The sequence below is a fragment of the Pan troglodytes genome, chromosome 5 (genome assembly GCF_028858775.2).
Source record: "Pan troglodytes isolate AG18354 chromosome 5, NHGRI_mPanTro3-v2.0_pri, whole genome shotgun sequence".
NCBI classification, from domain to species: domain Eukaryota; kingdom Metazoa; phylum Chordata; class Mammalia; order Primates; family Hominidae; genus Pan; species Pan troglodytes.
Window position 1 is genome coordinate 173,575,182 of NC_072403.2, and position 25,623 is coordinate 173,600,804.

Genomic DNA, 25,623 nt, shown 5'->3' on the forward strand with positions numbered 1-25,623 from the left:
TTACCTATGTAACAAACCTGCACATCCTGCACATGTACCCCTGAACTTAAAATGAAAAGTTGAAGGAAATTTAAAAAAAGACCCTGCCTGGCAGGGTTTCAGCTTAAAGAAAATTTCTGGGTTTTGCACATGGCCATTTTCTGAACGCCTATAACTGGCTTTTGAACCAAAGTCCTCTTGGAATGCTGAGACGCACTGGAAACCTCTAGATGGGCCATCCAGCCTGAAGAAAGCCTTTCTTGTTGCTGCTATTTGTATCATTATTTCCTTTACTAACAATAACTAAGATGCACTGGGTATGTTACGTGTTAGGGAGCGTCCCAAGTGCTTAGTAAGCATCGATTAGTTTCATTTTTACAACCATCTTTGCCCCGTGAAATAGGACATGGGATTCACTCTTTTTAAAGATGAGACAGTTGACGCTTGGGAAGCTTAGGAAGGTTTCCCAAAGCAAGCTGTGGGTACGGACGGCATCAGAACTAAACACAGGGAGTCTGACTCAGGGTGTTCGATCTCAGCACTACTGACGTTTGAGACCAGGCCATTCTCATGGGCCCGTTGTGGGCACTGCGTGGTGTTTGGCGCCATCCCTGCCTCTACCCACTAGATGCTAGAAGCATCCCCCTGTTGTGACGACCAAAACTATCTCCAGACATGACCAAATATCCCCTGGGGACAAAATCGCTGGCAACTGAGCACCACTGCTCTGACTCAAAGGTGTCTGCTCCTAACCACCTGCCTCTCAAAGGTGTCTGATCCTAACCACCTGCCTTTGCTGCCGCCGGCTTCCCCCTGCTTCTTTGAGGCAAAAATCAGGTCGGACTAGCATCAGTGGCAAAGGAACCAGTCAGACCAGCTCATGTGACAGCTTTGACAGACCAAGCATTTTGGTCACATATTAGCTTTTGAGAATCAATATGCATAGGCTGGAATGACACTTTCAGTAAATCAACATTCAGGCTATAACAAACCTATTAATATTCTGGGGAATTCATTGTGTACCAAGCCAGTCATTCAGATGACTATATGCCTTAGGTCTTTTTATGAAATAAATTAGATTTCATTTGGTAGGCTAGGCAGAGTACGCAGAGAGTGCCTTGCATTTCCTGGTTATACTAGTGTGTGGTGTGATAAAAAACTGAACAGGCATCTCCATCAAATGATTCCTGTAATGTCCCCATTGGCTCTTTTGAAATAAAACCCGTGTCCTGTTTCCCTCTTCCTAATTCACCTTGCTATTGCCTGTGTTCTATAATGGACAATGTGAACACTCAGACAGGGCTGATTTTCTAATCAATGGTAACAATTGGAGTTAGAAATGAAAATATTATCATAGTAAACTATATTTATTTTAAAGTCCATAGGCTAGTTTTCATCCCCTCCCAAACCACTCTAATTTATATAGGAGGGGGTCAAACTTTAGAGGAATACGAAGATGTTTCTAAAATTTAGATGCAATATGTATAAGAGAGAAGCTTCTACTTGTGATGAATTAGTTAGAAATCAACATTTTTTTGGACAGATTCACTTGAGAGAATGAAGAAAATTCAAGTAGAGAGAGGTATCCTGAGAAAAACAGAATATTTTAGACTGAACTGGAATGATCTGGAGATTTAGAACAATAATATATAAGGCTTTAGATATTATATATATTGCTTTATATTGAAATTTCACGGAATTATTTTAGCTCTTAAAGTATAGGAAAATCAGTTAAAGATGGAAACACTGATGAATCTAATGAGAATTTTAAACATATAAGTTTATTTATCTTAAACTGTAAGATTCTATTAGGCTTTAAGACTATAATTTTATGGACTGTGAGAGTTCTAAGGTCCCTTAAGATTATGTAGAAGAGATGTTTACTTTTTAGCAAAGAAAATATGATCCAGAAACCCATTTTTTAGAAATAAACTATTTATTTTTAATAAATTAAGCTTATTTTTAGTGAACACAAACTTTTGAAATTTAGTTTTGTGAAAGACACATGTAATCATGTATTATTTTGTTCTTTCTATATTTCATTACATTGCCTAGATCAAGCAAACACTGATATACCCAGATAAGTGTGGCAAACAGTTATGTGTTTTTTTTTAAACACCTCATTTTACAATTTTGTAATGCACTTTATTAAACAGAAACTTTAGCTCAAGGCTGCACAAAATAATGAATTTTCAGTTTCTGCTAAGAGTATGTATATGTTGTTTTTGTTTGTAAATAGTCTATGATATATTTTAAAATGAAATTTGAAGTCAGATTTCATGCATAGAACCATAAGGATTTTAGGAACGTGTTCTGACAAGCAGTGGTGTGAATACAGCTTCTCACATAAGAGGTGAGTTAACAGAGGCTCGGAGCAGATAAGTCACTGGTGCTGAGCCACAGGCTGGCAGAGCAAGGATCAGAACGTAGGTCCTCTGCCTTTTAAGCCTGTGCTCTTTTTGGTTCACACTGCCTCTATTATTAAATTACTTAATTTATCAGAGCAAAAAGCAAAACCTTAGGGATGCTATTAGCAATTTACTATTTCCAGTTCTTTTGGGAATCTGTTAATTGCCCTTTCATAAATGCTGCTCATTATGATTAAGACTTTGATTAAATGTGAAAGTCTAGGATTTATATGTTACAGACATATTTAATATTAATTTAAAGCACCAGAGCAGAATGAATTGTGCATTCCAATTTTTTAGCTCTAGCATACACTCTTTAATCAAGGATTTTTCAAGAACTTGCTTTGTGCTAGCAGGACCTGATTTTTCCCCTCAGGAAGCTCACAGTTTAATTAAGGAGAGCTCATATTAGTAACAATACACATCAGTGTCTGAGTAAGAGTTTAGGGGAGGTGTAGCTCGTCTTCATGGAGGTTAGGGGCAAGTGAGTTTAGTGAATAGGTGCCACGGAGTGAGACGGGGAAAGACGGGTGTCCTGGTTGAGAGGCGATGAGGTAAGAATGACTAATGCTTATGAACCATTGCCTGATAAACACTGTGCCCAGGACTGTATATGGATCATGTTTAATCCAAAAGCAATTCTGAGTGAAGTCCTATCCCTCAACCCTTTTTACAGGAGAAGACATTGAGGCATAGACCCATGAAGTGGGCTTGCTCAGTAACAACTGCTCAGTGAAGGGGCTGGGACTCCCAGCACTTGCCAGGTTCAGATCACACTACTGTCTCCTTCCTATACTGCCCCTTCGCCCATCTGTGTGAGCCAAGGCAAGGAAGACAGTCTGGGGCCTGTGGGATGGCAAAGGAATTTTCTAGAACTAAGAGTGTGTGTTGGGAAGGTAATGAGATGGGTTTGGAAAGGTTAGTTTGGGTAAGGCTTGAAAAGCCAGAAAAAGGATTTTAGCCTATGTTCTAAGCCTTCACCATTTTGTAGACCATCTTATTCACATTTTGATGGTCGCTTAGGTAAAATAAGATCTATTTTAGCCTTGCAAACAACTACAAGGAGAAATTAGTTGAATAATATTAAATATTGACTACTGATATGATAACATGTGTATTCATGTAGGAGGTAGGGGTTGTGCCTTCTTTTCCATTCATTCAGAAAAAGCGCCTATGGAGGCTCACGATAGAGAGGCACCATGCTCATTGCTTTGGGCATACCCTGCCTCCAGCATGAAGTCTGGCACTAGGAATTTCCCATTAATGTTCAGTGAATGAATGAATGGAATTTCCTGCCCTGCTCCTTGCCTCCCTCCCTTCCCACCTCCCTCTACCTTCCTTCCTCTTTTTCTTCCCTCCCGTCATTAAACACATATTTACTGAATACCTACAAAACTTCTATGACTAAAACCAATGAGATTCTCCCACGAAATGGGGTGGAGAGAGGGGAAAGGCAGAAAATAAGCAAGGCAATTGAATAATGTCATTCCAGTTAGTGATAAGTGATGAAGAAAGCAGGGCTGGCTTACAGGGTAAGATCGTGCAGTGGTTGGGGAAGGCATGGTCTAAGCAGGCCTCTCCTGGGAGGGGACACCTGTTCAGAGGGCTAAATGAATGGAGGCAGCCATGCAAAAAGCTGAAGGAAGGTCCTCCAGGAAGGGAGAGTCAAGGCCCTAGGAAGAGGACAAGTCTGGTTCATTTAGAGAACACCATGAAGGGCCAGAGTACTGGAGCATTGTCAACAAGGGGAAAGTGATGGGGCCGAGGACAGAAGGCCAGGTCACATAGGTCTTTGTAGTGTGAGAAGAACTCCAAATTTTATTCTCCGGAGTGGAGCTGCTTAAACTGTTAGTATAAATTATAATGGAATTTAAGTAATGTTCACAGAGGAGCAGAGAAGATAACAGAGACCGAGAAGGACATTTGAATTTATTATATTTTAATTAATTTTTTTAGAGATAGGGTCTTCCTCTGCCACGTAGGCTGAAGTGTGGTGGTGCCATCATAGCTCACTGCATGAATTCCTGGGCTCAAGTGATCTTCCTGCCTCAGCCTCCTGAGTAGGTGGGACTACAGGCATGCACCACCACACCTGGCTAATTTTAAAATTTTTTTGTAGAGGTGGGGTCTCACTATGTTGCCCAGGCTGGTCTTGAACTCGGCCTCAAGTGATCCTCCCACCTTGGCCTCCTGAAGTGTTGGGATTACAGGCATAAGCCACCACACCTGGCCTAACAAGGAATTTTTGACAGTGAATCTTGACTACTAAGAGACTAGGGGACCATGAAAGAAAACAGTACATTAACCAGGAAAAGGATGGCTGACACATTGAATGATGAAGAGGAATTAAGGCAATGGAAAATAGAACACAGACCCTTGGAGATGAAGAGGTCACGATTTACCATTGGCTGATAACCCACTGTGATGACATTTCTCAGGAACGAGGCGACTAGAAGAAAAACATGAAAGAAAAGGGGGCTAAGAGCTTTCAGAATTCTCACAACACTGTTTAAAAAGAGTCTCAAAAATCAAAACCAGTTTTGGCACACTGAGTTCTAAGACATAATTCACTCTCCTTCTTCCTATCCCTCCCTTCCTTCCTTTTCTTAATAGAAATTGTTTTATTTATACATTTTGTATTTTAGTTGCCTTGTCAGTTAAGTGATTACATTCATACTGGGAAAAAAAAAACATGGGCAATATAATCATAAAAATACAAATTTCTGGCCGGGCACAGTGGCTCATGCCTGCAACCCCAGCACTTTGGGAGGCCGAGGTGGGTGGATCACCTGAGTTCAGGAGTTCAAGACCAGTCTGGCCAACATGGTGAAACCCTGTCTCTACTAAAAATACAAAAATTAGCCAGGCATGGTAGCACACACCTGCAGTCCCAGCTACTCGGGAGGCGAGGCGGGAGAATCACTTGAACTCCGGAGGGCAGAGGTTGCAGTGAGCCAAGATGGCGCCACTTCACTCCAGCCTGGGCGAAAGAGCAAAACTCCATCTCAAAAACAACAACAACAAACCCAAAACAAAAACAAATTTCTATATTGAAAAGTGATGTATGTAATAATTTTTTTTTTGCTATACTTGGAACTTTTTTTTTTTAACCTACTAGGGATCTAATACATGAATTATTTATGCAGGAATTCCTAGATTGGCATTACTACTACATTTATGGTATATTTCTTCCTTGAATTGTTGAGACCTGATTTATTAGGTGAAGGATGACATTGTTTTCAAGGGAAAGGAATGCTGTTAAAAACCAAGCTGTTACACAAAGGCTTTCCTCCAGGCTCTGCAGGAACTCCCCAGTTCTTGGCTTGTTGCTGATTATGCTAACACCAACTTCTGGATTCATTTGAGTTCCGATGACTCCTGCCATACTGCTCCCAATTACTTTAAGCTGGGCATCCAATTCCCACAGTAACTCCTGGGTTCTCCTTGCCCATCTGTTCCTGCAGTGGCATCAAGCCCCGTAAAGAAGGTAGCTGTTAGGATATTCCAACTTAATGTCTTACCAGGAGGACCTAGACCAGCAATTACAATACAATGACGTAAGCATTTTCCTCCTCTAGTCAAGTTGAAGAAGAAAAGAGGAGCTGACAAACATAAGGCCAAGGAGTATCCCTGGTCTCAAAGGCTTTGAACTCTTACCCAGGTGTGGAGAGCCTTCTTTGGCATGCTCGCTCCCAGCACAAAAGTGCCATGTTGGTGGTCTGTCCCTCTAATCTACGTAAATCTCTCTACTTTTCTTTCTTGCTTGCTTGCTTTCTCTCTCTCTCTCCCTCCCTCTCTCTCTCTCTTTCTTTCTTTCCTTTTTTTTTTTTTTTTTTTTTTGAGACAGAGTCTCACTCTGTTGCCCAGGCTGGAGTGCAGTGGCACGATCTCGATCTCAGCTCACTGCAACCTCTGCCTCCTGGGTTCAAGCGATTCTCCTGTCTCAGCCTCCCAAGTAGCTGAGCTTACAGGCAGGCACCACCACGCTCAGCTAATTTTTGTATTTTTAGTAGAGATGGGGTTTCTTCATCTTGGCCAGGCTGGTCTCCTGACCTCAGGTGATCCTCCCACCTTGGCATCCCAAAGTGCTGGGATTACAGGTGTGAGCCACTGTGCATGGCCAGATCTCTCTGCTTTTCATAGATACAGAGAGGGTTTGGCTGTGTGTCCCCACCAAATCTCATGTAAAATTGTAATCCCCAGTGTTGACTGGATCGTGGGGGTGGGGTTCTCATGCTTGTGTGAGCACCATCCCATCGGTGCTGTTCTCGTGATCATGAGTGAGTTATCGTGAGATCTGGTTGTTTAAAAGTGTGGTATCTCTCCTCCCTCTCTCTCTTCCCCCTGCTCCTGCCATATGAGATGCCTGCTCCCCTTTCGCCTTCTGCTGTGATTGAAAGTTTCCTGTGGCCTCTCCAGAAGCCAAGCAGGTGCCAGCATCATGCTTCCTATCGAGCCTGTGAAACCATGAGCCAATTAAACATCTTTTCTTTATAAATCACCCAGTCTCCAGTATTTCTTTATAGCAGTGCGAGGACGAACTATTACAGATACCATTGCCTGTGTTCAGATTTCTTTAGAGTCGAGCACTTTCAGTTATATATCAGATGACTTCAAGATCTTTTGAAATGATTTGGTTCTCTCAGAAAACTTTGTATGGACAGTTAGGTAGGTGGCTGGGCTGATGCGCAGGGTGATGCCTGAAGGAAGAAGGATCGTACTCATTCATTTCCCCAAGGCTTTCTCGATTGCTCTGTGAACCACACAGGGAGCGTGAGAGGGCGTTGATGGGGTTTGTTTCAGGATGCTCTACTGCACCTGGCTGAACATTGTTGGTTGGGTTGTTCTTGTTAGTCCAAAGGGAGAGGGAGTCTAAGAGTATAATGTGAGTTGGAATCTTGGAGAAATAACTTACAAAGCTTGTGATTTGGGCAAATCCACTCTCTGCACCTTTCAGTGCTGGCGTATTAGGTAAAGACACACATTTCAGAGTGGCGTGTAGAGAAGTTCAAACCCCAGCCATTTCATTTGCTCCTGGAACTTTGTACGGGAAAGTGACTTAACTTCCTTTTTTTTTTTTTTGAGATGAAGTCTTTCTCTGTCACCCGGGCTGGAGTGCAATGGCGCGATCTCGGCTCACTGGAACCTCTGCCTCCCAGGTTCAAGCAATTCTCCTGCCTCAGCCTCCTGAGTAGCTGGGATTACAGGTGCCTGCCACCATGCCCGACTAATTTTTGTATTTTTTAGTTGAGATGGGGTTTCACCATGTTGGCCAGGCTGGTCTCGAACTCCTGACCTCAGGTGATCCACCCATCTCAGCCTCCCAAAATGCTGGGATTACAGGCGTGAGCCACCGTGCCCAGCCTATGACTGAACTTCTTTAACCTTGTTTTTTATCCTTTCTAAGACAAGGGTCAAAACATTACCTTCCTCATAGGATTGTTGGGAGAATTAAGTAAGGTAAAACTCATAAGACATGTAAGAACTGCCATCAAGTAAATGCTCAGTACATGTTAGCTGTCATCCATCTCGTTGTTGAGAACCAAATTAAATATCACTCTATAAGTGAAAGCACGTTGTTAAGACCTAAATCAATGTTAATTATTATAATGATGAGGTTGAGTATTGTATTGCTTCATCCTTGATGCTACTCTCCTCAGTAACTTTGCCAACGATTTAAAGATGTAGAAGCTATTCTTGTCAGAGGGATGGCACAGGCCCGGGGTGGGTCTCCTGGTAGGACAAGACCAAGATTATGGCCTTCCGGTGACAGTTGAAATTGATAAGGGGTAAAAGTAAAAGTTTCTTTTATGTTCAAAAATGAGGTGCATTATGAACTCCTGGGAGGAGACCCAGCTTGGAAGCAGTCAACGTGGAAAGTTCCTGGGGGTTTTAGTTGATGGTCAGCTAATGCTGTTTTGGGCTGAAGACCAGAACTGCTAAATTCCGTCTCTAATCATAAGACAGTTGAAATTTTGTACTTTGTTCTAGACACCACATATTAATTAGGAGGGCCTTATTATATTAGGTAGAAAGAACCTTGGCAAGTCAGTGTTTTGAAAATACGGTGGGTGAAGGACCTTTAAATGTTTGAAGTTGCCATCTAAAACAAGGATTATACATGCTTCTTGCTAGCATGGAAAGTGAAACTGTGACAGAGAAGTGGGTACTGGTGAGAGAAAGAATATAATTTCACAAAAGAAAAAACTCAGTAGTAATCTCTGCAGCCAAAATGGCATGCATTGATGAACGTGCTGTTCCCAGTGGATTTGAGTAGAGGCTGGTGATTGTGGGAAGATTCTCACACCGGGTGTCATGTTAGACCAGCTGACCTCTAAGGGCCCTATCATGTTTTATGATTTTATAATATAGCAGGCTGTACAGACCATTTTTAATATAGTCTTAATTTTTATAAAAATGTATTCATGCATATATACATAGTTATAAAACATAACCGTTAAATTCTAGTTAAATGCCACCAAAGATAAAAATAATAAAGTAGCTTCAAATTGTACTTATTGCAAGGTGACCTATCTGAAATGTCTTCTTGGTCATATTATAAGAGGACTTAAGATGCCAAAGGGGAGGATCATAGCCTATTCATATTTCCATCTCCCACAGAGTGTCTGGCACACATGTAATAATTAAAGTAGACAATCTTTATTGAATGTTCTCTTGTTTAAAGAAGTATTTTAAGCCCATTATATTTAATAATTCACTTAACCATCAAAACTGCTCAATAATTTTGACACTATCATTATTCCATTTGACCCATGAGGACACTGGCACTCACTGGAGTTTAAATGACTTGGCCAACATCACACATCTAATAAGTGCCAGGGCTGAGATTTGAACTCAGAAAGTCTGGTTCCAGAGCTTGTGTTCTTTACCATCACACTCTACTGCCTCTCCTAATGGAAGGTACTCGGTCAGTGTTTATCCAGTTGATGAACTGATGGATAGATGGACGAACGGAAGGACTAACGGGGGCTGCAGCACAGAGTCGCCTGAATATGTGGCAATGAACAAAGAAGGGCACAGATTACACGAAGAGCAGATGCAGAAAGGGCCGACGAGGGAGGGACGCTGGTAACACCTCAGTCACTGCTCTTCTTTGAGTTGATTCCGCATAGAGCATCTTAGGGTGAAACAGAACGACGTGCATTAGCACAGAGAAGCAAAAGCTCCTTCTCTTGAGTTCCTCCTCTTCCTTTGCAGAGGAGATGTTTTCTGTCAGAATGATTAGTTAGAAGTGAACAGTGAAGTCCCTCAATTAGCATTCCTTCAAAATGCCATCTGTAAGTGACTAAAGAAGTGACAGCCAGAAGGCAGAACACAGGGCTATCTCCGCACAGACAAGACAAGAGCCGGGGAGGCAGGGCCGCTCGATCAGCCGTTTCCAGCAATGTTAACGGGTCCACCCACTAAACTAAACAAATGCTTTCTTCCTACCATGGAGACAGAAACTGAAAAATAATTTTTGACAGCACTGTATGATTTAGTGGGTGCTTGCAGACACAGCCTATACTTAGTTTTATACCATATTTAATAGAACATTTCAAACTTTCATAATCATTTGGCAGCTTTTAAAAAATAAAAAATAAATAAATAAATAGCAAACGCCCCTCTGGGTTACTCAGTGCGATGAAAATACCGTATCATCAGGACTTTGTGATGTCTTGGCAACTCTTACCCCAACTCTATCCAACACCTGCTCTCCAGGTAGGTCAAGGTCAATATACTTGACTACTTCAAAGCCTCAACAAAAATGTTCTCCATCACCATGTTATCAGGTGTCCACGTCAGCTGAGAAGCCTGACTGGTCCTTTTCATGCCTGTGGAACAAGGGACTGAATCTTAAGGAGAGTGGAGACCTTGTGTTACTTACATTCTGCATTCAAGAAACTATTTCTATGAAGTTTCATGATCAATGATGCTTTTTCCTTCAAAACTATCCAAAGATTTCAAATCTGTTTGTACGAGGAGGCACTGGATTGAACTGAATTTCTAGTTTCTTCATCGACTGGTTCCTTCATTCAGTAACAAAACTGGACATTTTAATGTGCTGACACTGTGTGAGAGCTTTACACACATTAACTGATTTAATCAGTATGAAAACGGTCTGCAATAAGCACATGTATTCCCATCTTATGGGCAAAGAAGTGGGCTGGAGAGGTTTCAGGAACATGCTGCAGCTGGCTGAGATGCATCTGATGAACTCTGTGCTTCCAGTGAACTTGTAAGATCCAAGTCTCCAGGCGAACATCAAGTTCTTCTAGGATTCGTCCCCAGCCTTTCCCCAGTCTTCTAGGACTCCTCCCCCTTGCTCCACCTTGAACTCTGTTGTTGACACCTCTCTTGCCCTCTACACTGTTAAACAATTCTAGAGTGGTGCTATACATTGGAAATAAAATGCGAGCCACACATATAAATTGTATTTTAATATCCACTTTAGGAAGGCAAAAAGAAGCAGGTGAAAGTGATTTTGATAATATATTTTATTTACCACAATATATCAAAAAATTTATTTCATCCTGTAATCAGCATAAAAATTACTAAGATATCTTATATTCTTCTATGGTATTAAGTCTTTGAAATCTGGTTTGTATTTTACATTTGCAACACACCTCCCTTTGGACTACCCACATTTTGAGTGCTCCAAGGACGCTGGCTAGTGGCTACTGCATTGCCCGGCATATCCTAGGGGAGGGAAGGAATCCTTAGTTGTTAACGTGTCAGACAACATGCTATGGCTCATAGTTGTCCTCCTGATGTGTATCTTCTCCTCCCGTCTGCAGTATAAGAAGCCTTCACTGGGCACGTGTCTGCCAGGTACAGACTACATTTCCTGGCCTCTCCTGCACTCAGGGTCCCATGTGACTGGATCTGGTGCCTGAGATGTAAATGAAAGTGAAGCGTGCCATTTCTGGGTTACGCCCTTAAAGAAGGCATGTTCCCACCCCTTCTCCTTCTCTCTTTGTGCAAGCTGGAAGGCAGGTATGGTGCCAGTCACCTTCAACCACCTGAGCACGCTCAAGGGACAGCAGAGCCACAGACGGGAGCTTCTGTTTCCTCACCACAGAGCCAGCCATGGGGACCATGTCCTGAGAGAAAGAGGTTCCTGTTTTGTTCACACAACTATTGTTCATCTTTGACAAGCACGGTCATCTTCATTTACTTTCATCATTTCTAGAATCTAATTCCGTGCTCTCTTGGTGGGGTTAGACCCAACTCTTCCTTCAGGTCTCAGTGAAGCTTTATTTCAGCAGGGAGGCCTTTCTAATGTTCTGAAGACTCAGTTACAGCCCTCACTCCATACTACCATGGCACCCTGAGCTTCCCCTTTCTCAGCATCCGTGCACAGGGTTATTTAATGTTGGTGTTCGTTCTAGACCTCTGTGTCATGGGGGCAGGCTGTGACCATCTTCTGGGCACTTGGCACAGTGCTTAGCACATAGAAGTGCCAAATATTTGTTCAAAGAATAAATGTAATTAAGAGGCTTAACATGTAAGTGATGTGCTCTTGCCCTTCCCGGTTTGATGGGAATACAGAATCTCTTTAGATTTTCCTGGTTCCTGTTAGAGAGCATCAGAATGACAGTGCACACAGGCAAGGCTAGCTGGGAGGATCAAGTGGCCTGAGTGTCATGGGATGAGTTGTATCCCTTACAAAGATATGCTGATGTCCTAACACCCAGTACCTCGGAATGAGATCTTCTTTGGAAATAGTGTCATTGTGGATGTAATTAGTCAAGGTAAGGTGTATTAGTCTGTTCTCATGCTGCTAATAAAGACATACCCGACACTGGGTAATTTATAAAGGAAAGAGATTTAACTGACTCACAGTTCCACATGGCTGGGGAGGCCTCACAATCATGGCGGAAGGCCAATGAGGAGCAAAGGCACGTCTTACATGGTGGCAGGCAAGAGAGCATGTGCAGGGGACCTCCCCTTTATAAAACCATCAGATCTTGTGAGACTTATTCACTACCACAAGGACAGTATGGGGAAAGCCACCCCCATGATTCAATTATCTCCACCTGGCCCAGCCCTTGATATGTGGGGATTATTACAATTTAAGGGAGATTTGGGTGGGGACACAGCCAAACCATATCATAAGGTCATACAAAAGTAGGTTGGCTCTAACTGAAACATGGCTGGCATCCTCAGAAGAAGAGGAGGGAGACACAGCAAGAAGGTGGCCATGAGATGATGGGAGCAGAGACTGGAGTGACACAGCCACAAGCCAAGGATTGCTGGCAAACACCAGAAGCCAGAAGATGCAAGGAAGGATTCTTCCCCATGGGTTTCAGAGGAACATGACCTTGGAGGCACCTTGATTTCAGACTTCTGGCCTCCAGAACCATGAGACAACACATTTCTGCTGTTCTACGCCACCCGGCTTGTGGCACTTTATAATGGCAGCCCTAGGAGCAAATACATCAAGGCAGAAAACCCGTCACAAACCTGCTGGCATGCCCGTTCCTCCTGGCTACGACTCCACAGCCTGTTCCCAGGGGTCAGCCCACAGGCCAGGGCCAGGCGGCATTGCTGGCTAGTGGCCTGCAGGAGGGGCACTTATCAGTACTTCCTCACTCCCAACATGAAAAGTCAGGTAAAGAAGTACAGGAAGCTCTGCCAAGGAGTGGAAGGGATTTGTACCTCCTTAGGACAACTTCCCAGGTAAGGGCGAGTGGAGGACAGGGTGTCCCCACTACAGGAAGAAAGAGAGACATCATCATTCAGCTCTCACAGACATTCCTCCTTCAAAACAGACCCTCTGGCAAAGGTTATCCTTTAAAGAAAAAAAAGTTCTTGCTCCTCTGTCTTGAACTGGGAATAAATTAGGAGAGATAAGAGACAGATATTACTCCTTTTTAAAACTCTGTATTCCCATTGAAAAGAGTCAAGGGTACAATTCTCAAGTCTGTGTGTGTGCACAGTGCTTACATGTCTCTCTCTCTCTCACACACACACACACACACCATATCCCACTTACAGACTGAATACTTTGCACCACAAAGTATTTTCAGCTGCTTTTCTCGCTCCTTTCCCTTTCAATTCAGAAGGCTAACTCTAGCTCAATTATCTCTTCCTTTTGACAGAATTCACATCAAATGCAAACAAGATGAGACCAGGATTCTGCCTGGTTCTGTTGCCAAGGTGGGTGGGAAGTCGGCAGCAGGGATCAGTAGCTGTAGCTGCTTCAGCCTTTGTTGAGGCTAACTCTCCTCCCAAGGTGTCTCAAATAGAAAGGCTTGTTCCTGATGCTTTCCAATTATTTTCACTTCAAAGAAATACTTTAATACATTTAGTTCAAATTGCATGATGGTAATTATGCTTCTAAATCTGATCAAATGACGGGAGAGAGGAAACCTTTGCTTCCATGAGGGGATATTTGTTCTTCAATAGATGGGTCTAATTTTCCACAGTGGGAGGACTCACAAGCACTGAGACTGGCTTTTTTCATTAGTTATTTATAAAGCTCTTATTAGATTGGTTAAATTCACATGTGGGAAAAAAGATAAATTATTGTTAATCAATTTCTAACCTATTCTATTCATAATTTAGCTGATAGAAACCTCTGCTCACCAAGGGGATTTTTATTCAGGCTGCAAATCAATATCATGTTACAGAGTGTATTAATTAATAAATGGAATATTTAGCTTTTTAGAATTAGTGTTTGTATTTATTATATTTGTTATGTTACTCCTCTCCTCAACGATCCCATTATAATTCCTATTCCTCAGTAAATAAAAGCTCACTCTCTGGTTTGGAATTCAAGCCTCCTCCCAACACACCACACAACCCCGCCGTGCCGGCCATTCACACTGCTCACAGGGTCTTCAGCTCCCTTCTCCCTGGGAGCTTGTGGGAAGGGTGTGCTGTCCCAACCCAGTTAGATGTCGTCAAATGCCTTGTTTGGCCAATGAAATGTGGGTGGCAATGACATGTGTAACTTGAGGCCAAAGCCTTTAATTTCTGGCACTCAACTCTCCATCCCTCCCACCATCCTGCTTCCTGAAGGAAGGGCTCCATCTGCCGACCCTGATGGAGAACGAGGTCACATCAGTCTCCCTGCCAATCCTATTGGACAGGCCTTACGCGTGAGAAACAAACCTTTGTTGTTTCAAAGCACTGAAATGTTGAAGTTGTTTGTTACTGCAACAGACTTTAGTCTGTGCTGACTAATACATCCAGGATATTCTTTGGGAATTCTAGCGGCTAAATTCTATTTTTCAAGTGAAATCTGCTTTGGAACACCTATACATAATAAAAGCAGAGATGGTCATGTTGAAGAGTGAGATGGGGTGAGTGTGTGTGTATGGGGATGGGGGAGGATTGAGATTCTTCTTTATCTTCTACTGAAGACCCCGATGCTTTGCAACCTCTGCACATTTCTCAGAACTCAGGCTGAAACCCTGTGATCTAGTCCAAACCAACCTTCCCAGCTAGGGTTTCGTTCAAAGGTCACAACTGGTGGCTTGTGAGCAGGGTCTGGACACACATACACACACATTTTTTTTTTTTTTTTTTTTTTTTTTGGCTCACAGAGTGCTTGAAAAGAATCTAAGACAACATTTACAGATTGGGAGATCAACGTAAAAGATGCATCCTAAACTTCCCTTGCTAAAGTGAAGAATGAGGACACCCTGGGCCTCCACTCCTTCCCTTCAGTTGCTATTTGTCATTACACTTAAATGTCTGTTGCATACAGGGAAATATTTCTGTCCCATGTCTCTATCAAAAGTGGGAAAGGGCTGTGTTTTTCTAAAAGTAAGAGAAAGAGTGTATTTCTTTGTGGAGTGCATAATTCTCCTAAGTATGAAAGTGAAAAGCTAAGGTCAGTGTTTCCCACCCCTCATTTCTCTCGTTCATGTCACCTGTTGCTTCTTATTGGCTTTAGAATGTGGGACCTCTCTTATAGCCTCTTGCATCTACCTCTATGGTTTGACTTCTGAAAATGTGGTCCCTGGTCCACCTGGATCCAAGTTAGCTGAGTTGCTCGTGAAAAATGCAGATTGCAGGTTTCATTTCAGACCTACTGGATTTGAGGTGGTGGTGGTTTCTGCATTTTCCGTAAGTAACCCTTTCCCTTGACAATTCTTAGGCACAATTAATCTTGAGAATTACTGCTCTGTGGCTGAGGTCATCATATATTCAGAACCAAGTTCTACGAATGGGTAAAGAATTTTTATTCTCTTCTAGCTTTGAAAGACCCTTCAGAAGGTAGAATTTGGATGCCAAAATGCTATGATTTCTGAAATGGTGTCCAGGAATAATACAATGAATTATTTGAAACCGCAACTGTTCCCAAGATTACAGATAAACTGAACACCAAGTTGTCTTCTGAATGCTGCCCTCACTCTCCTCCTTCCCCACTTTCGTTCATGCAGTGTCTTTGCCAAAAGTCCTTCGGCCATGTTTCCTTACGAAATCTCACCCATCTTTAAGGTGCAGTTGAAATGTTAATGAAAATCAATGCATCCTTACTATTATCTAAAGTCAATTGTGTCAAAACTTTTAGAATTTTTCATTTTTCAATAGAGGTTATTTTTAAAGACAGTTTAATTTCACGGCAAAATTGAGCAGAGTACAGAGGGCTCCCCTCTCCCCTCTCCCCCATACATGCACAGCCTCCCCCACTATCAGTGTTCCCCACAAGAGTGGTACATTTGTTATAAATGCAAAATGTACATTGACACATCATCACCCAAAGTCCTCAGTTTACATGAGGTTCACTCCTGGTGCTGTACTTCCTATGGGTTTGGACAAATGTATAACATTTATCCACCTCTGCAGTATTATACGAAAGAGTTTCATGGTCCTAAAAACCCTCAGTGCTCCACATACTCATCCTTTCCTCCCCAAACCCCTGACAATCATGGATCTTTTTACTGTGTCCAGAGTTTTGCCTTTTCTAGAATATCATATAGCTGAAACCACACAGTATGTAGTCTTTTCAGATTGGCATCTTTCACTTGGTAATATGCACTTAAGGTTCCTCTATGTCTTCCCACGGCTTGACAGTACGTTTCTTTTTAGCATGGAATAATATCTCATTGTCTGGAAGTACCAGTTTATTTATCCATTCATCGACTGAAGGACACCTTGGTTGCTTCCCAGATTTGTCAATTATGAATAAATCTGCTGTCAATATCTGTGTGAAGGTTGAGTTGTATACATAAGTTTTCAACTAATTCAAGTAAATACCAAGAAGCATGTTTGCTAGATCACATGGTAAGAGTATGTTTAGTTTAGTTTTTTTTTTTTTTCTTTTTCATTTTTTTTTTTTTTTGAGACCAAGTCTCCCTCTGTCGCCCGGGCTGGAGTGCAATGGCGCAATCTCGGCTCACTGCAACCTCCGCCTCCTGGGTTCAAGCGATTCTCCTGCCTCAGACTCCCAAGTAGCTGGGACTACAGGTACTCACCACCATGCCTGGCTAATTTTTGTATTTTTAGTAAAGACGGGGTTTCACCATATTGCCAGGCTACTCTCGAACTCCTGACCTCATGATCTGCCTGCCTTAACCTCCCAAGCGCTGGGATTACAGGCAAGAGCCATTGTGCCCGGCTGTGTTTAGTTTTCTAAGAAACTGCCAGACTGTCTTCCAAAGAGACTGTACCATTTTGCATTCCCATCAGCAATGAGTGAGAGTTCCTGGAGCTCCACATCCTCCCCAGCATCTGGTGGCATCCATGTTTTGGGTTTTGGCCATTTTATAGTAGGTGTGTAGAGGTATCTCATTGTTTTAATTTGCAAATGCCAAATGGCATATGATGTTGAACATCTTTTCATATGCTTTTTTGCATCTGTGTATCTTTTTTTGGTGAGGTTTCTGTTCAGATCTTTTGCCCATTTTTAATCTTGTTGATAGTTTTCTTACTGTCAATTTTGAAAAGTTCTTTGTATATTTGGTAATAGTCCCTTTATCCGATAGGTCTTTTGCAATATTTTCTCCCAGACTGTTGAATGCTTTTTTTTTTAATGGTTGGTCTGTTTCCAGGAATCAGAAATCAGGCTTCACACCCAGCCCAGATGTTCAAGTGGTTGTTTGACTTGTCTGCCATCTGCAACTGTCTCTCTTCTGTTTCGTACTCCACGCCTCTCAGATGCTGGAGAAACTGGTCATTTGTTCTCTATAGCATCTCACATTGTGAATTTGTACAAGGCTCAGTGGCTTCTTGAGCCATGGGTTGTGTGGGTCTATAAACCAAACGGACAGGCCTTGGACAGACAGGGGTTTCCTTCAGGCAGCATAGCCTCAGCCACAGCAGCATCCTGAGGCTGAGGATGTAACACCAAGATATGAAGATATAACACTACGTTTCTAAGATGCGCTGTCAGTGAGTGACATGAGAGAGAAAGTCTGCATGTCTTAGTTATCAGCCATGTGAGAAGGAATACCTGGATCACTGAATCATCTGGGCATAAAAGCTTTTTTATGAGTTGTGTTAAAAACTGCTTTTTGTGGATCACATGAAACAACTCTGAAATGCATTATCCTGATCATCATTGTTGCTAATCATGTCCATTTTGGGCCATGCACTGCACATGTTTATCATTAGTCAGTTGATTAAGTTTGCACTCTTTGGGAGAGACACTACTCCTATCCCCATGTTATAGCTGAGGACGCTGAGACATAAAGAGATTAAGACGCTGTCAACCAAGCCAATAACAATATTTTCTCTAAGCTCATGAACAATGTTTGGCTGTGCAGAAAACCAATGACATCAAAAGGAGAGCTTCTAGAAGTAAACATGACTGATGGTAAAGGACCCTTCTACCCAACCCTGGGAAATTAGCAAGGTTTCCCAGCACCCCAAGCTACTTGCCTTCCCACCCCTTCTCTTCTGAAGCAACATCCTGACTCTAGAATCTATTCCCACATTTAAAAAATGGGATAATGTGAGCTGTCATTTATGCGCATTGACTGGTAGGGATGAGGGTAGTAAGAGTATCCTGAAGGAGGGGACCAGTAACAAGCAGGGAAGAGAGAAATGGGGGATTTGGGAGTAGCAACCTCTGGAGTACCAGTGCATTTATGGAAAGATAATAGTTAGAACACAGTGTTATCAGCTAGGACTAATGATGGTGGAGCAGTGTCGGTGAGGATATGAGGTGGCTCTGATCCATGCTCTACGGTGAATGCGCGGGAAGGACAGGTGTGGAATGGTTATGAGTACATGCTCTGGAGTAGAAGCCTCTGGATTAAAAACCTGACTCCACAGCTTAGTAGGTGCGTAACCCTGGGGATGTCGCTTAATTGCTTTAACCTTCACTTTCTTCATTTTAATTGTAGGAGGAGAACAGCACTTACTTCATGCATTTGTGGCAAGGATTGAGTTAGATGATACATATCCAATGTTAAGCACCATGTCTGATAGAAACTTCTTAATATGTTGGAAATCTTACTATTTTATGGTTGATGAACGAATGGTTCTAGTGACTTTCAGGGTATGTCTTCTGGCCCAAGGCTAACAGCAGGTGTGTATTATAAAGGCAAACTGATCTCCCATGTAGAGGGAGGAGATGGGATCTGGAAGGCCTGGGTGCTACTTGTAATACTAGATTGACTAAAAGGAGGGTAGAACGGGAGGGGGCTGCTGCTGTACCGTAGAGTCTTGATGAATTTACGGCTGTCATTCTGAAGATTTTAATCCTGTCTGAACAAGTCATAAAAAAGTCTTTTATACAATAGCCAAGACTCATGAACTTCTGTTTGCTGCACACTGTGCTCTTTCTGTGGGTTATTCAGGTCATTCTCACCACAAATACATGGGATAAGTACCATTTTCATCCTAAATAACCTCTGCCACTAAATAACCTTTGCCCCCACTGCACTAAGACTTTTACATGTTTTAACTCACTTAATGGCTGCAATGGCCCCAGGAGGTAGATACTTATTAATTACCCTCATTTAACAGAGGTTTATGGAGGTGAGGGACTGGACTGAGGGGGCTATGGGGGCGACCTAGTCTAGCTGGGTTCTAAGGCAGTTGCTCTGCCCCCAGAGCCCTGCTTCGAGAGCCTCTATGCTTCTATGAAGGTCACAACCAGAAGCAGTCCGGCCTGCAGTTGCTGTTTTAAAAAAGAGGTTGTAAACATCACTCACTGCACCACAGGGTGGCCGTGACACAAAGTCAAATGTGAGCATTCTTTTAGAATCCACTGTGAGGAAAAGCCTGCTTCCCCCAGGAATCCACAGGCTTCCATTCTGATAATGATGATTATATCACCGCCAGACTCCCCTTCAGCCTTGATCATTGAGACACCCTAGACAGGAGGAAAGCATTGAAGAACCTCTGTGGTCAACCTAATTCTTTGCTATATCCATGATCTGGATTTTCAGCCTTGACTTCTGGTTTATTATGATAGTGTTAGGTCTGTCCTTGTTACATGAGGAAAGGTATGAATATATTTAAAAAACTATACCAATGACATGGGTATAGAGACAGAAGATGTGACTGCTTATAGTTAGAGGTCAAAAAGCTATAAGATATTCAATAACTTAGAGGCTTGAAGAAAGATCCCAAAGGGTCTCCAAGGCTGGAAGGATGGGCTGAACCGAACCACAAGAAACCTAATGAGGGTGACGTAAAGGCACGAACACAGCGTTATCTGCGCCTCAGAGCTGGGCAAGGTCTGACTCCCTGAGGAAGAGACGGGGGGGATTGCCATGGGGACCACTCCCTGCCAGGCATAGCCTTTTCCCAACCCTGAGCGTCCGAGCAGGGTTTCAGGCAGGGCGGGTCGGAAACCTCAGGTGTGCGGGGATGGGAAAAGGGGGCGAACCCTGTGTTCCCCAGACCTGTACTGACTGAGTCATGTTACAAGTCAGGAGTTGTTGCAGGGATAAATGGGAACAGACCAAACACTGTGAAACTTTCTTTTTTTTTTTTTATTATTATACTTTAAGTTTTAGGGTACATGTGCACAATGTGCAGGTTAGTTACATATGTATACATGTGCCATGCTGGTGCGCTGCACCCACCAACTTGTCATCTAGCATTAGGTATATCTCCCAATGCTATCCCTCCCCCCTCCCCCCACCCCACAACAGTCCCCAGAGTGTGATGTTCCCCCTCCTGTGTCCATGTGTTCCCATTGTTCAATTCCCACCTATGAGTGAGAATATGCGGTGTTTGGTTTTTTGTTCTTGCGATAGTTTACTGAGAATGATGATTTCCAATTTCATCCATGTCCCTACAAAGGAAATGAACTCATCATTTTTTATGGCTGCATAGTATTCCATGGTGCATATGTGCCACATTTTCTTAATCCAGTCTATCATTGTTGGACATTTGGGTTGGTTCCAAGTCTTTGCTATTGTGAATAGTGCCGCAATAAACATACGTGTGCATGTGTCTTTATAGCAGCATGATTTATAGTCCTTTGGGTATATATCCAGTAATGGGATGGCTGGGTCAAATGGTATTTCTAGTTCCAGATCCCTGAGGAATCGCCACACTGACTTCCACAATGGTCGAACTAGTTTACAGTCCCACAACAGTGTAAAAGTGTTCCTATTTCTCCACATCCTCTCCAGCACCTGTTGTTTCCTGACTTTTTAATGACTGCCATTCTAACTGGTGTGAGATGATATCTCATTGTGGTTTTGATTTGCATTTCTCTGATGGCCAGTGATGGTGAGCATTTTTTCATGTGTTTTTTGGCTGCATAAATGTCTTCTTTTGAGAAGTGTCTGTTCATGTCCTTCGCCCACTTTTTGATGGGGTTGTTTGTCTTTTTCTTGTAAATTTGTTTGAGTTCATTGTAGATTCTGGATATTAGCCCTTTGTCAGATGAGTAGGTTGCAAAAATATTCTCCCATTTTGTGGGTTGCCTGTTCACTCTGATGGTAGTTTCTTTTGCTGTGCAGAAGCTGTTTAGTTTAATGAGATCCCATTTGTCAATTGTGGCTTTTGTTGCCATTGCTTTTGGTGTTTTAGACATGAAGTCCTTGCCCGTGCCTACGTCCTGAATGGTAATGCCTAGGTTTTGTTCTAGGGTTTTTATGGTTTTAGGTCTAACGTTTAAGTCTTTAATCCATCTTGAATTGATTTTTGTATAAGGTGTAAGGAAGGGATCCAGTTTCAGCTTTCTACATATGGCTAGCCAGTTTTCCCAGCACCATTTATTAAATAGGGAATCCTTTCCCCATTGCTTGTTTTTCTCAGGTTTGTCAAAGATCAGATAGTTGTAGGTATGCGGTGTTATTTCTGAGGGCTCTGTTCTGTTCCATTGATCTATATCTCTGTTTTGGTACCAGTACCATGCTGTTTTGGTTACTGTAGCCTTGTAGTATAGTTTGAAGTCAGGCAGCGTGATGCCTCCAGCTTTGTTCTTTTGGCTTAGGATTGACTTGGCGATGCGGGTTCTTTTTTGGTTCCATATGAACTTTAAAGTAGTTTTTTCCAATTCTGTGAAGAAAGTCATTGGTAGCTTGATGGGGATGGCATTGAATCTATAAATTACCTTGGGCAGTATGGCCATTTTCACGATATTGATTCTTCCTACCCATGAGCATGGAATGTTCTTCCATTTGTTTGTATCCTCTTTAATTTCATTGAGCAGTGGTTTGTAGTTCTCCTTGAAGAGGTCCTTCACATCCCATGTAAGGTGGATTCCTAGGTATTTTATTCTCTTTGAAGCAATTGTGAATGGGAGTTCACTCATGATTTGGCTCTCTGTTTGTCTGCTATTGGTGCATAAGAATGCTTGTGATTTTTGTACATTGATTTTGTATCCTGAGACTTTGCTGAAGTTGCTTATCAGCTTAAGGAGATTTTGGGCTGAGACAATGGGGTTTTCTAGATATACAATCATGTCATCTGCAAACAGTGACAATTTGACTTCCAAACTTTCATTTACGTTACCTGCAAACTCAATAGAGGCTGAAAAGTTTGTTGCCTATTTAATGAATTCATCAACAAATGCTGATTGAATGACTGCTCTGGGCTGGTCAAAAAGGGTCACAGGCAAGTGAGACAAGTGCAGAAAGGAGGATGATGCAGGTGGGTGGGGCCCAGGAGTGGCAGGCGGCTGTGGGGACCTAACCGGGCTTATCGAGAGGCACACAGCCAGTGCTCAATAATGCTAACGGTAAAAGAGCAATATTGATTTATTATACATTTAATTCTTTACAGATAAGTGTGATATGGCTGCCCCAAAAAGCTTGCTCAGTTGTAAACTGGGCCATTGGTCTGCAGTAGCAAAAAGTCAATTTGGGGAACCACCTTCTGTGAGACATTAACAAACTGTAACCCATTCGGGCAAGGCTGCCATGGAGCCAGGAGCAGCCTCACAGGAGGCTGAGGAGGGGCATTAAGCCTCCAGAGAAGAGACCCACAAGAGGATGTCACAGGCCGCCTGTTCAGCTACACCAAGCAGCTCCCAGGAGTGGGTCTCAAGCCATGAGTGCATGTTTCAGGGAGGCAGTTTTAAGCCTCACGTAAGGAAGAACTTTTTTAAAATTCCTCTCTTCCTAAACAACCTTCCTGAAAGATCTGAACTTTTTGCCTCTTAAGTTGGACACCTGCCAAGGAAGGAAGGTGTGCGGAACCCATGCCAGTAGTGGGAAAGAGGTTTGGTGACTAGGCTTTAAGTTCCTTTTCAGCCTAAGATTCTGTGGGGCTAAGAAGACGAGTGACTTTTTGTCAAAGTATCTTTTCAGTGTGGCATTTGTAACATTGCTCATCTCTATGAAATGGAATGATCCATTTCCTATCAAGTGAATTTGGGGCATCAGTTCTCAGTTTTGACACAATGACTTGGGCAGATTATTAAATCACATTATGTACTGGTCTGCCTGTACATGGCCCAATTTAATCCTCGAAGGTGGCTATGGGGTGGGGAACCGCCAATTATAATCTACAATCTCTTTTGCTAACTAGCATTCCACTGGTCAGGGAAGTTCCAGACAGCTGCTGGGGACAGCCAAGCTTTCCTCTCAGCCCAGCACGCAGCTGTTCAGGAAGGGATGCTCTCTTCCTTCGAGCCCTTCCCCCTACCCTCCGTTCTCTGCCTCCTCTATATCTTGACTCTTCTCTCTGCTCCTGATGGTACCATGCACAGTTGATATTTTCTGTCAATTTAATCCCATTTTAGGTGGTATTTCATATTTTCCTACCCTCACTGCAACCTCCTTAAACATTCAGTAAACTATATTTTCATAACGGGTTTTCACGTCCAGCCTGAATCACTCCCCAACCACCCAAGTAAGCTCCTTGACTTACATTTCCATCTTTGTATGCTCAGTGCAAAACATAGGTCCAGGTTTATAATAGGTGCTCAATACATAATAGTAGATGAAATAAATGACCTACCTTTTCTGACACATGGGAATGCCTTTCTATATTCTTATTTTTGGTAGTGAAGTTTCTGATAAAACGTATCCATGGAAACACATTGCTAATAGAAGTATTGCACACGTTAGGCATAAAAGCTGTACCCTTTTTTAAGTGCCACAGAGGACTAATAACTGTTAGTTTGCAATCACAGACTACAAAAGAAATGATTGCATGAATAGCTGAGATTCCAGGTGTTAATTCAATAGCAAAAAAATGTGTGTGTCCTTGTACTTTAGTTTCTGATGGTTAGGAGCTGATGTGTACTTGCTTTTGAATTCACTAAAATCAGATTCAAGACCTTCTATAAATCTGTAGACTCAAAGAAATGGAAAATGCCCCCAAAGGTCACCTGGCACAAACCCTGCCTTTAGGCAGAACAAGATATAAAACTCCTTGTTGACTGTCTATCCTTTAAAAACCTGTTTCAAGGAGAATATATTTGAGTATTTTCTTTTTCTTTAACCTCGGAAACGCTTTTCCTGAGGGTCAGTCCTTATGGCTCCATCACACATGATGAAAAATTCTCCCCTGCCATATTGTAAGATCATTTCCATTTGCTCTGTCCTCAGCAGAGCAGGAAAACATTGGTCAGCTTCCTCCGTATCATGTCCCTTAATACACTGAATAAATCCGCCCTGAGCTCCCTTTTCCTCAGACTTCATAAATCCAATTCCTCAAGCCGATCCTCACAGATCAGTTTTGCAACCCTTTAATCATTTTAATAATTTTTGTCACTCTCAGTTGAATCATTTCCAATTTATCTACAGCCTACTTTTTTTTTTCCCCTCAATTAAACACCATGGTAATGAAAAACGGACCAGAGCTAAGAATAGGAAAGTTTCACAGTTCTTGCCGAGACTGGAGTGCAATGGTGCACTCTTGGCTCACCGCAACCTCTGCCTCCCAGGTTCAAGTGATTCTCCTGCCTCAGCCTCCCAAGTAGCTGGGATTACAGGCATGCGCCACCATGTCCAGCTAATTTTGTATTTTTAGTAGAGACAGGGTTTCTCCATGTTGGTCAGGCTAGTCTCAAACTCCTGACCTCAGGTGATCCGCCAGTCTTGGCCTCCCAAAGTGCTGGGATTACAGGCGTGAGCCACCATGCCTAGCCGGGTGTTATGATTCTATGACAACATCACAGAAACATTTTGGTATCTAAAGACTTTTCTTTTTTTTTTAAATTAGAAGAGCACCAGAAAACTTTTTCACCTCCTGTTCTTGGGCAACACTACCTTCCATATCTTTCTCAGCAGTGCTTGAGAAAAAGCACTTAGTCCTAGTGTTAGCTGTTTATTCATCCTCGCAGAGAGAAAATGATCCACTCTGAGATCAAAAAGAATAGCAGAGCCTCGAAAAAGAGAGGTAAGAAACTCAAGGCTTTTAGAGCCAGGGAGGAGCCTGGAGAATAGGGGGCAGCCAGGTGGGCATGGTGGCAGATTGGAAGCACCTGTGCTGATTAAAGGAGGGGATGGCCTTTCATGTTTAGCTGATTTTTTTCTTCACATGAGAATGCCCATCTAGTGCACCAGGAGCTTCCTTTGGGGGGAAAAAAAAAAAAAAGGCTGGGCACGGTGGCTCACACCTGTAATCTCAACACTTTGGGAGGCCGAGGAGGGTGAATCACAAGTTTAGGAGTTCGAGACCAGCCTGACCAACATGGTGAAACCCCGTCTTTACTAAAAATACAAAAATTAGCTGTGTGTGGTGGTGCGCGCCTGTAATCCCAGCTACTCAGGAGGCTGAAGCAGGAGAATTGCTTGAACCCAGGAGGCAGAAGTTGCAGTGAGCCGAGATTGTGCCACTGTACTCCAGCCTGGGTGACAGAGTGAGACTCCATCTCAAAAAAAAAAAAAAAAAAAAAGTTAAGCCACAAATCGCTATT

At 42.6% G+C, this 25,623-nt stretch overlaps 1 protein-coding gene across 6 annotated transcripts in view; it reads right to left on the reverse strand.

Annotated features, from left to right (window-relative positions):
• Nucleotides 1-25,623, reverse strand: part of PRKN (parkin RBR E3 ubiquitin protein ligase) — a 1,411,643-nt gene that overhangs the window by 165,882 nt on the left and 1,220,138 nt on the right. The window lies entirely within an intron of this gene.